This window comes from Thermobia domestica, chromosome 14 (assembly GCF_964235325.1).
Source record: "Thermobia domestica chromosome 14, izTheDome1.hap1.1, whole genome shotgun sequence".
NCBI lineage: Eukaryota > Metazoa > Arthropoda > Insecta > Zygentoma > Lepismatidae > Thermobia > Thermobia domestica.
In genome coordinates, this window is record NC_137467.1 from 91,669,722 (window position 1) to 91,680,757 (window position 11,036).

Below are 11,036 nucleotides of genomic sequence, written 5' to 3' on the forward strand. Positions count from 1 at the left end.
AATGTTGAAAATTTGATTGAGAACGGTCGGGCGGTTGGAGAGTTATTAAGTCACAAATATAGTCACTTTCATTTATATATATATATATATATATATAATATATATATATATATATATATATATATATATATATATATATAATATATATATATCCCTCCCTTCCTCTCCCTCTTCTACATTCTTCCGTCAAAGTGAAATGAAAAGCGTCCCAGGCACGAATCTCATCTATGTTGAAAATTTGATCGAGATCGGTCGATTTGTTCAAGAGATTGAGAGTTCCAAACATAGTTATTTTCAATTTTATAATAATATAGATTATAAAAGCATTGTTGTCAAGAGAAGTATTCTATTCAATGATAGAGGATTCTGTTTTACTTTTTAAATCTTTATTTAATATGTTGCAATACTGTTTAAATGCATTTCGGAAGTCATGAGTCTCTTTTCACTTATTACGAAAATAAAAATGCTCAAACGTGTTGACATGAAGTTGGCAGAACACCTAGCTGTCTGCAACCAAACAAATTTCTGTAAGAGTCCCCGATAATTATTTTAAATAATTAATTTTATTAATTTTACAGTAAAACGACCAATCAAAGCTAAACATATGTGAAAATATTGTATTGTCATCGGGTTTTCGAATCCATACAAAATTTCAGAACTCTACTTAGTACAGAAGCGTGTGAAATTTAAATTTCAAGATTCGTCTCTAACGAACAGAGAAGAGACTTAATAAAATGTTGTAGTAATAAGCGTGAAATGTTTAAGGGTCTAGGATTCGATTTTCGGTAGAAGAGCCTTGAACTTTGAACACATTGTGGTACTTTCGATTTCAACTTAAATTGTAGATCCACGTATCGTATAGCCTCGGTGCTGAAACGGATTTCAATTCAACCAGTGAATTAATAAACGTGAAACTTATCGAGTGTTGGTTGAAACTTCTATGGAAAAATAGATAGAAAATCGAGCAAAAAAAATTCAGTTTTACGTCCCACGATTATGTCTACTAAGAGAGATTTTCTGGAAAAGTTAGTGGTAGCAAAAATTAAACTACGCCCATGAAAATAATTTGGTCAAAATTCCACTGATTTTTAAACTTCAAACTTTGACAACCCTTATTCAGGGAAACGTTTGGGGAACTTCACAACTTTGTTTACAAATTTTAATAAAATGGGTAACGATTTAGCGTATTTGTATGTATTTAGCTAGGTATTGTATTTGGTAAAGTCCATTATGGGGAGACTTTGCAGGGTTCACACTGAAATTCTGGTACTGATTTCCCTGAATTTAGACAACTGAGTATGTGAATTTTCCATGACCGGAGAACACTATCATTTATGATTACGTTTAGAAAAGATCAATTTTAATTGGCCTCTAACAGCCTCATAGCCATACAATGGTCTACATGTTATTTCTTAAGTAGGTATTAGCAGTAGCATGTAGGTAGTAGTAGGTAGTAGTAGTAGCATGAGCTTACTTTTTTTTTACCGTAAATAGGCCTATTTATTATGAATCAAACTTGTTATCTTTGGAATACAATAAAACACTAGGACCAAACAATTATACATAAACGGCATCATTAATATACTCATAATATACTCTGAGTTCTGAATATACTCATAAACAAAAATAAGTGAACATTTAGTTTGATCTATCATTCTGATTATAAGCAAGAAATTTTTTGTTTTCAGTATTAGAATTATTGATTTAATTTGTTATTTTGGTTTCAAAGCTTGAAGATTTGACACTTTTCGGCGTTCCTCATGCTTCTTTATTTCTACACATAATTTTCTCTTTTCTTCTTTTTAAATCTGTCTTAATTCTTTGAGGTCTTCTTCATATCTTCTGTGAGCAGCTAATAGAACATCGTAAATATAAACCTAGCTCTTCTCCGAAATATAGCAATTTCCCTGACTTTCGGTATATTTTAAAGCATTTCCCTGGCTTTCAAGATTAGTGTGAACCTTGATTGGGAATTCGTGTTATTATTCAGTTCAAAATCTTTTGTCGTCGTGAATTCTGTCGAGGAAATTGAAGCTTAAAATACATAAAACGATAATCATGCCTGTTGTACTGTATGGTTGTGAAACATGGTCGCTTACTCTGAGGGAAGAACATAAACAGTTATGAGGGAAGAAGAGTATTTGAGAACAAGATCCTGAGACGAATATTCGGACCCAAGAGGAACGGGAATGGGGAATGGCGGAAACTTCATAACAACGAACTACATAACTTAAGGTGGATCACTAGGTGTTCTCCGTGCTATGCTAAACGCTGCTTGAATAGTGCGGCGTTGCCAGATAGTGTCGAGTGTTTACTGATGATGATATTAAAGGAAGTAATTATGGAATTCTCCTTGGATATTTACTGGAGAAATTAGTTTTCGACCCTTACCGCAATTCACAGCTAATTTCCGCTTCTCGAACTGCAACGTTAGAATCCAGGATTTTTTTTTATTGTGAATACCACAGTAAATATAAAATTTGGCAACATGGCATTATGGCGTTCTGCACAAGTTTCTTCTCAAAAGCCATTTCCTTAAATGTAAAATAATATTTAAATGAAATGTGAAACATAACACGAAAAACGGTCAAAGAATATATCTATTTCGTAATAACATAGTTACTTTAAAATACTTCCCACATACAAATAAATATTTCATAAAACTAAGCACTTCTAATAAGATCCAATAGGAAGTGCCATCTTGTGTGCTCATTGTAAAACGAATCAAATATTTTCTTTTATTTGTTATCTTTTTCGATATCAGAAGACACAACAAATGAATCAGTGTCATAAGTTGTAGCTGAAATATAACTCTATTTTGTAGTACAATATTTATAATATATAATGTTTCATTGCGCAGCAGTTAAGGGAATGAGCTAAAATACGTACTGACTTCCGGGTGGTGATCCACCTTAAACCATATACAAATTATTGTTAGGGTCATGAAATCTAGGAGGCTCAGGTGGGAAAGTCCTGTAGTAAGAATGGAAGAAAGGAGGAACGCTTTCGAAGTCTTAACTGGAAGACCAATCGGAAAACGACCACTGGAAGACCTAGGTGCAGATGGGAGGACAATATTAAGATGAATCTCGCAGAAATAGGAATACAAAGTGAAAAGCGGATCCAATTGGCTAAGGACAGAAATCAAGCTTTTGTGAACGCGCCACTGAACCTCTGGGCTCCATGGGACATAGAGTTAGTTATGAACCCTGGTTTGGAGCTAGTATATGTTCTCGATCTTTACCAGAGGCGGCTTTAGGATTTTAATTTTGGGTAAGCCCTCTCCCTCACTTATGGATACATATACACATGTGACTGGTTAATGACAACAGGAAATTACTTTTACAGTAGTGATTGATGCTATTTGTTAAATAATCATCTACCATTAATATAAATAGTGGAAAATATGTTTACTCTTTATTGTGTCTTTTAGCGTTTATATATTTTTCAAAATTTTTGGGTAGATTCGTGCCTACCGGCCTACCCGCTAAAACCACCACTGATCTTTACTACTTAAATTCAATGAGTTTCCCGAGCCGGAAGTCAGAGGGCAATACAAGTTTAAATTATTTTACTTTAGTCTTTGTCTGTTACTACGTAAAGAAAAAACCCGCAATTAGTTTTGAATAATTATTTGATCATTATGATACTTGTCATGTAAGTAATCATGGATCACAGACGGGAACACGAATTACATTAAGATTTTCTTTTAAAATAATAAATAATTGATAATTATATTATCAACAAATATTGCAGACTGTCATATTTCCGAATTTTTTTCTGTAATTTTGAAAAATATTAGAACTCAGATCTCTTGTTAAAAGTAGTATTCTGATCAGAGGTCGCTTGAGGGTTGCGATGGATAAGCACCATATCGGATAATACTAGATATTACTTTTCATAAATTGTTTACACTCTTTTCTAATAGATATAATATTTCATATACTGGCGGCTTTTGAAAAAAGTCCAACGGAAAAAGTTGAAATGTTATCACTATAAGTTAAGAGAAGAAAGACTACCTAATGCACTATTCTGAAATAGTATGTAGCTTTCTGCCCTTAGCTAATGTAAATTTAACCATGCGACTTCCTTTAAGAACTATTATTGATATCAGGTAATACTTGTTGATTAGCTTGAACCATGTAACATTGTTCCAGTGGTAAAATACTGGTAAAACTTAGTTCATGTATACTCGTTGGTACGATGACTAGAACTAAATAAAAAGTATTTCCTAAGGAATTATTTGTTGGTAAACTTTTACTGGGTGTTCGGTGAACTGTAACCGTGTGTCAACGGTGGTTCAGTAGTAGACCGTTCACCTCTGGTGCACAGGGTCTCTGGTTGAATCCCAGCCCGCGTCATGTGAACTATGTGGTGGACAAACACTGTGTGCTTGGATTTTCTCGGGGTTCTCCCATTTTACCCCACTCTCCTCATTCCACCATATCATCTATCTCATCATCCCGTCTCCCTTAGTCTCGGTGCAAAATCGTGGGACGTTAAATTAAGAAAAGAAAAATATAAAATACTCTAACTGTAGCTTACGTGATGCTACTGAGCCATAGAGTAGGAGTAGGGTGGTAAGTTTCTTTCCTCGTAGTTCTGGGGACTACAATCCACTGCAGAAAGATTACGTAAAATTATTCCGATAAACTGCTTACGATTTATGTTTGCCTGTGTTAAGATATGGTGTGTGCATTTGCTTTATTTGTTGACGTCAGATTATTTCGATTGGGTTAATAAGACTGTCTTGGTTATCATCTTCGGAGCATGTATCAAAAAAGTATATCGAAAACTGGAAATTACAGAGCTGAGAAAGAGAGAGAGAGAGAGAGAGAGAGAGAGAGAGAGAGAGATTGAGAAATAGGATTTAAGACACTTCATATACAAGAACTATGTAATCCATCTTCATTACATTTACACAGGCAGTCACTTGCTCACCTCAATGATTATTTCTATGATATAGGTGCTATTCATTCCTTCAGTATCTTAATGGAGCTTAACTGCTGGATTGCAAATAATTTAATTGATTTTCACTAAAACAGATCATCTCAGAATTCTGGCTACTGATTAGGTGTTTTTCTCAGAAGAAGTTGAAAAACCACCATTACTTAGGATTGCGTAGTTTCTCATAAATAACAGAGAGATGTGCGTGTGTTGGGGAATGAGTGATATCAATTCTAGTAGCATCACTACTTTCCACAAGGTTCGCAGGAAGGGATCTACGAGGACTCAGCTACTCTAATTTTCCTTGTGCCTTGTAAGCTATGCTGAGTAAAGAGTCAAAAGATATGGTGTGTCAATAAGCAATACCATGAATTTGGGGTGCCTATAGTGTCTGGTTTTATAGTGCAGGTTACTTCCAAAAGATTTTTTGATCAGAGGGAACATAATTGTTCATTGAAAATGGTTCAATTAAACTGGAGAATAATAAATTTGGTGCATTAAAATTTATTTGGAGTAGGGATGCGCACAAGACAGGATTCGAGTCGAGACACGGCTCTTCCAATAGAGAAATATACATTTTTCGAGTCGATACATCACATTTACAGCACATTTTCGAGAAGAGACAGCCACAAATCTTGTCTTGTGCGCATCTCTAATTTGGAGACACGAATGGCAAATTTGGGGGTGAAATAGTAACTTTAGGGAAATGATAAATTTGGAGGGTTGCGCCCAAGCACTTGGGGACTGATAGGCACCCCTGACCTTAACCCCTTAAACTTCAAACTCATACTGGCTATAGACCAGGGCTTTAGCTATGGTGACTATGGAAGATCAACCCCATCTGAAACTTTCAGTTGTGTATTTAGATAAATATGCATTCAAAAAATAACCAATCAAGGATGTGGAATGCACTCAACTCAACCCTTTCCCAAAATTACATTGGTCTTACTGTCATAGCTCAATCTAAGAGAGCTTAATGGGGACAACTCTATTACACTAAAACGTACTATGTTAACCACCTTCTTAACCCGGCTAGTTTTGGCCACATATCTGTGAAATCATCTATATTATTAGTTCGTAAATTTACAATTTTAAACTTCGGCAAACTTTTGTGGAAACGAGGGTAGCCAATTTAGGTGTCACTATACTTTTCAGAATTAATTTAATAAAATATAATTGGAAGGGACAAGACACATTGATTTAATTAATATCATGAGATTCAATCAATGCAAAATCGGAACTGATACATGAATAATAACATATAATGTCATTAATTTTGTCTTATAAACATACAATACATAATGTACTAATATAATTAGTATATCTGAATCTGTAGTACTTACCCCAGTACGTTGACTACTAGTCAATATCAAATTATCAAGTCAGTATCTTGAAATCAGACTCAGCTGAGAGTAACTTCACAATAAAACAATATTACTATTACTTTTGTTACTATCACCACAACTAAGAACTGGATCTAAGGATAACTATTAGTGATAATTAGATGCACGGTCTTGTTTGTTTACTAAACTTTTGTAAAAGTTTCCGTGGAAGTTTCACAGTTATCACATTGGTGATGGAGAAAAAAGAAAATCAACTTACACTAAGTATATAAACACACACTTAATATTAACTTTAGTCACTTAAACATGTATTTCTCTTCTTTTGTTGTGTCTATGACACCTAACAACACGTGAATAATAAGGGAATGCCCCACCGTGCGCACACGTCTCGCAACGTTTTATCGTCTACTTGCACAGAACAGCGCTCTCGCCGTCCGAACTCACGAACATCCTGCGCTCCATTGGTTCTCGACTCGCTCGCAAGAGAGAGGCACAACGAGGATCCCCCTCACCTCTTTCACAACCTGCGTGAATCCCGCTCTTGATACACCTCAGCCGGAGTGACGTCACACTTGATACGTCATTGGGTTGGTTGGTGTTTTCGCCGTGCTTTTTTTTAAAAAAGTTTTTCGTTATGTCGCACTGGAGACAATAACATCTCTAAAAGAAAAGAAACGGATGAAATGAAATGAGAAAGGTAGTGGTGGACAAGAGAGTGTCCATGCCGACATCAAGTCTGCAATTGAAAATAATATACAGTGTTGCTAACTTTATTTTGTGTTTTTAAACCTGATATATTTTCTTTTTTTCTCCTAAGGAACAAAACATAAAGATTACCTACAGAAGGTGAAATTAGTGCCTAAGACACATTATTACTGTTTTTGATACAATGTAACTATAGCAGCTACATGGTGTTTTTTCTTTCATCATCATCATTATCATCTTCTACTTCTTACTATTATTCTACTACAAATACAGAATTCAAGCTTACCAGGTTTCATGCAGAGGTGGATTTAGAAGAAGGTAAAAACTCGGGGAGGGGGGGCAACCAGAACCCAGACTATGAAAGATATATCATAAGTTTATTATAAACTTTCAAAATTATATAAATAGTAGCTTCGATTATTTGTCACTTAAAAAAACTGGAGGAGCCAACCCCCCCCCCCCGGAACAGGACTAGATCCGCCACTGGTTTCATGGACAATGCTAGTTAATGCAGTTCTCAATGAAAAGTGTGGTTTGTTCTAACAGGGATCCCTAATACTTAAAGAAATGAAACACGCTCTACTTGAATGCAGTTAGTTTTTATTAATATATCATATAAAAACTAAAGAGTTTTGTTTACTTATGGGTCCAATCTTTGTAATTAATTTATTCATTGAACATTATTATTATTATTATTATTATTATTATTATTATTATTATTATTATTATTATTATTATTATTCAGAAGAAGTTGAATACATGTTAAGGCGGTCTTGACATGATATTCGATCTTGTATAGGCACCGGCTTCTTAGGACTAGCCGCCTGAATAAAATTAGGAGCATTACGTATGATAATACTAATGGAGCTTCACTCCATGAATTTCAATAATATATTTCTTATTTCGCTTAAAATGTCAATTTGTTTTTCGTTCTCCATTGACTTTTTCCCACTAAAGTATCAATGACACCATTTTTTTTTTTCAATTGGAAAACTTGCGAATGTCGAAGATTAATTATTAAGATAACGATTAACAAAAGAAACTAGAAAATGTTTATTTCAAGTGCTTTGAGAGATGCCGATTAATCCATGTGCTTCTGAACAACGTCAATAAAAGAAAAAAGACCGTTGCAGAAATTAAATTAAACTGAGGGATACGTGTTTTTCCCTTTAAAAAAAACTATGAATTCAGTAAAGCACCAAATTAGTTCTGAGCATATACATCTTTATATATAATATTTTGCGAACTGAAGCCTATTTGGCGAATTCATTTCTACCAAATATACCAAATCCCTACCTAAACTACTGATGCTTTTCCTAATATTTGAGAGCTCGACGTCTACCCCAATATTTCTGATTTACATGTCAAGCAAATGGTCAGATTTCAAGGAAAAATTAAATAACGTAATATTCAGATTAACGGACTACGATTTTGCTAAAGGGGCTTTGTGTTCCGTAGACTAAAAGAGCCGAATGATGAAATAAGAAAAGGCGAAGAAAATAAAATAATTCCCAGAAAACCTACAATCATGATGTTGTCCTCCACAAAGTCATAAAACCCGGGGCGAACCAGGAACCATTTGTACCGCAAATTAAACCTTTACCATTTTTCGAAATATACTTTCCTGCTTTAAAATATATAGACAGTGCTGTCATTTAGCCAGTTCGCCAGAACTGCTTGTTAAACTTTTCTCTCCACCTCTGAATCCAGTAGACCCGTAATTACGAACAAATAATTCTCTAATACTATTTTTGAAAAGCAATTTAAACATATTTTGTTTCCTTTCCAGCTTTCAAAGTAGACATGTTGAAATTGAGACATAATGCTTTAATTTTCCAGATCATCTGATCAATGCATATGGAATGCTGCCAATGTATAGACGCTATTCGCACCTGAAACATGTATTCGACTTCTTGTCAGGAAAGCCATTTTCCCGTTGTACCGAGGCTGACTGGTATGAAGTAGGGTCCCTGATATTTTGGGCATTCACACATAAGTGTTAGTGCTACGTTTCAATAGACATAAGAAATATCTATTTTTATTGGCTAATAAATAATAATACAGTAAAGTGTCGATCATCCGGACTAATTGCAATCGAGCCCGACTCAGATAACAGAAAATTCGGATAATCGGAGAAAGGGCCAAAAGAAAAAAAAAGAAAAAAAAGAGAGAGATAGAGGATATTGTACGCTATACTGTAGTTGTAGTTAGGAGATTAGGATTTAGATTTCTGAGCTTTCGGCATAAATGGCCATGTTAGCCCGTCACGTGTAAGAGATGATGTGTCTCGGCGATTACACTATCGAAGGAAAGGGAAAGAAGAAAGGATTGGGAAAGGAAGGAAGCGACCTGAGACCTATATGTTAGTTACCATCCCGGCATTTGCCTGGTGTGAATGAGGAAAATCCAGGAAAACCTCATTCAGAATGGCTGCAGTGAAAAAAGCTTTTACACTTTTTTGATCGAGTATCCTCATCGGGAATCGAATCTGGGACTATTTGCGCCAAAGACGAGAGTGTTAACGACTACACTATGCAGGGCCACCCGTTGTACTAATTGCTATAATACACACGTACGTAATTTTACAAATCATACAAAATAGACAGTGGTATAAAACAAAACGAAGCAAAAAAGTTATACGATGTGTAGGTCTACTTGAACATGTCCAAAAGAGTTAACTTCCTTGCTGCCGAGGATAACATTTTCATTTTTATTTTTCCCTGAAATCGACACTCTACTGTGTTACTATTACTACACTACTACTACTACTACTACTACTACTACTACTACTACTACTACTACTACTACTACTACTACTACTACTACTTTTACTACTACTACCAGTAATACTACTACTACTACTACTACTACTACTACTACTACTACTACTACTACTACTACTAATAATAATAATAATAATAATAATAATAATAATAATAATAATAATAGTACCGATAAGAAATAATTTCATTTGCCGACAAGATGATGTTTGACTGACTTACCTCGAAAAGTATATGGGTTTCTACTGGAAGATTTCTGTCCCGTCTCGTGTACTGTCGCCAAACGTCTGTCTCGAATCATATCATGGGCAACAATAATAATAATAATTTTCAAATATATGATAATATGATAATATACGATGTGATAATAGTGATATTAATCCCCTTATTATACTAAACACAAAACCAATTGCTAAGTGATTTGATGACATCACAGTATATAGATGATAATGAAAATACGTATTTTATTTGGATAAACGAAGATTAATGTTAAAAGAACACAATTGATTAAAACTTAAAACTTGGCAAAATTTTATGTTGCCTATTGTTATCCATAAATACCTTTTATAACGAAGAGCTCTCGGTGCGTTTTTGACAAACCATAAGTAACTAATTTTCACTTCGATGATGCATATTGCAAGATATTAATTAGATTCTTATAAGAAGGTGCCACACGCCAGCCGAATCGGATTCCCATACAACAGCGTTGGCAACGTCGCTATAACGGAATTTGATGGACTTAAATAGCAGCACTCAAAGTCAAACGTCAAATTGACTGCAGCACATAATAGACAGTTCCTTTGTCATATTGTTATGGCTTATTATAAGGTTAACGCAGTACTACTTACGGGATTGTACTGTTAGTACGTCTATCCGTTGCTCCACACGATCACTCTTTCTCTTTTTTTGTAGTTTAACGTCCCACAATTCTGCACCGAGTCTAAGGGAGACGGTAGTAGAGCATTTCTTTTTCTAGTGTGCCCTTACTCACGTTGCTATCGATGTGTCTTTCCTCGTACCTCCTTCGAAAGACGATGAACAAGTTGCTTTGGCCAGAGTCATTCAATACTTGGATGCGGACAGGGTTGCCACACTGAATTATTTTTACGGACTTCGCTGTGTACTGTCTTGTTAGCCATTCTAAGTAGCCTACGATGATTTTCAATCGTCGAAGACTGAATGACAAATTGACAATGCAGCCGAGATCATTCACTTCTTTCCCCAAAGCAAAGGGAAGGTTTCCTCCGCAAGCAAAAGGAAG

The 11,036-nt window shown here is 35.0% G+C and overlaps 1 protein-coding gene across 5 annotated transcripts in view; it reads right to left on the bottom strand.

Moving 5' to 3' along the window:
• The window catches only part of LOC145670265 (uncharacterized), a 325,665-nt gene extending 314,926 nt beyond the window's left edge, over nt 1-10,739 (bottom strand). For 3 of the 5 annotated variants that reach the window (XM_081738688.1, XM_081738689.1, XM_081738686.1), the window contains exon 1: nt 6,291-6,833. The gene's annotated coding sequence lies outside the window, so the exon portion shown is untranslated. Of the gene's footprint in view, nt 1-6,290; nt 6,914-10,623 lie in introns of those variants that run through there. The other 2 variants (XR_014128248.1, XM_081738687.1) reach the window with 2 other exon arrangements.
• Nucleotides 10,740-11,036: the final 297 nt, after the last annotated feature.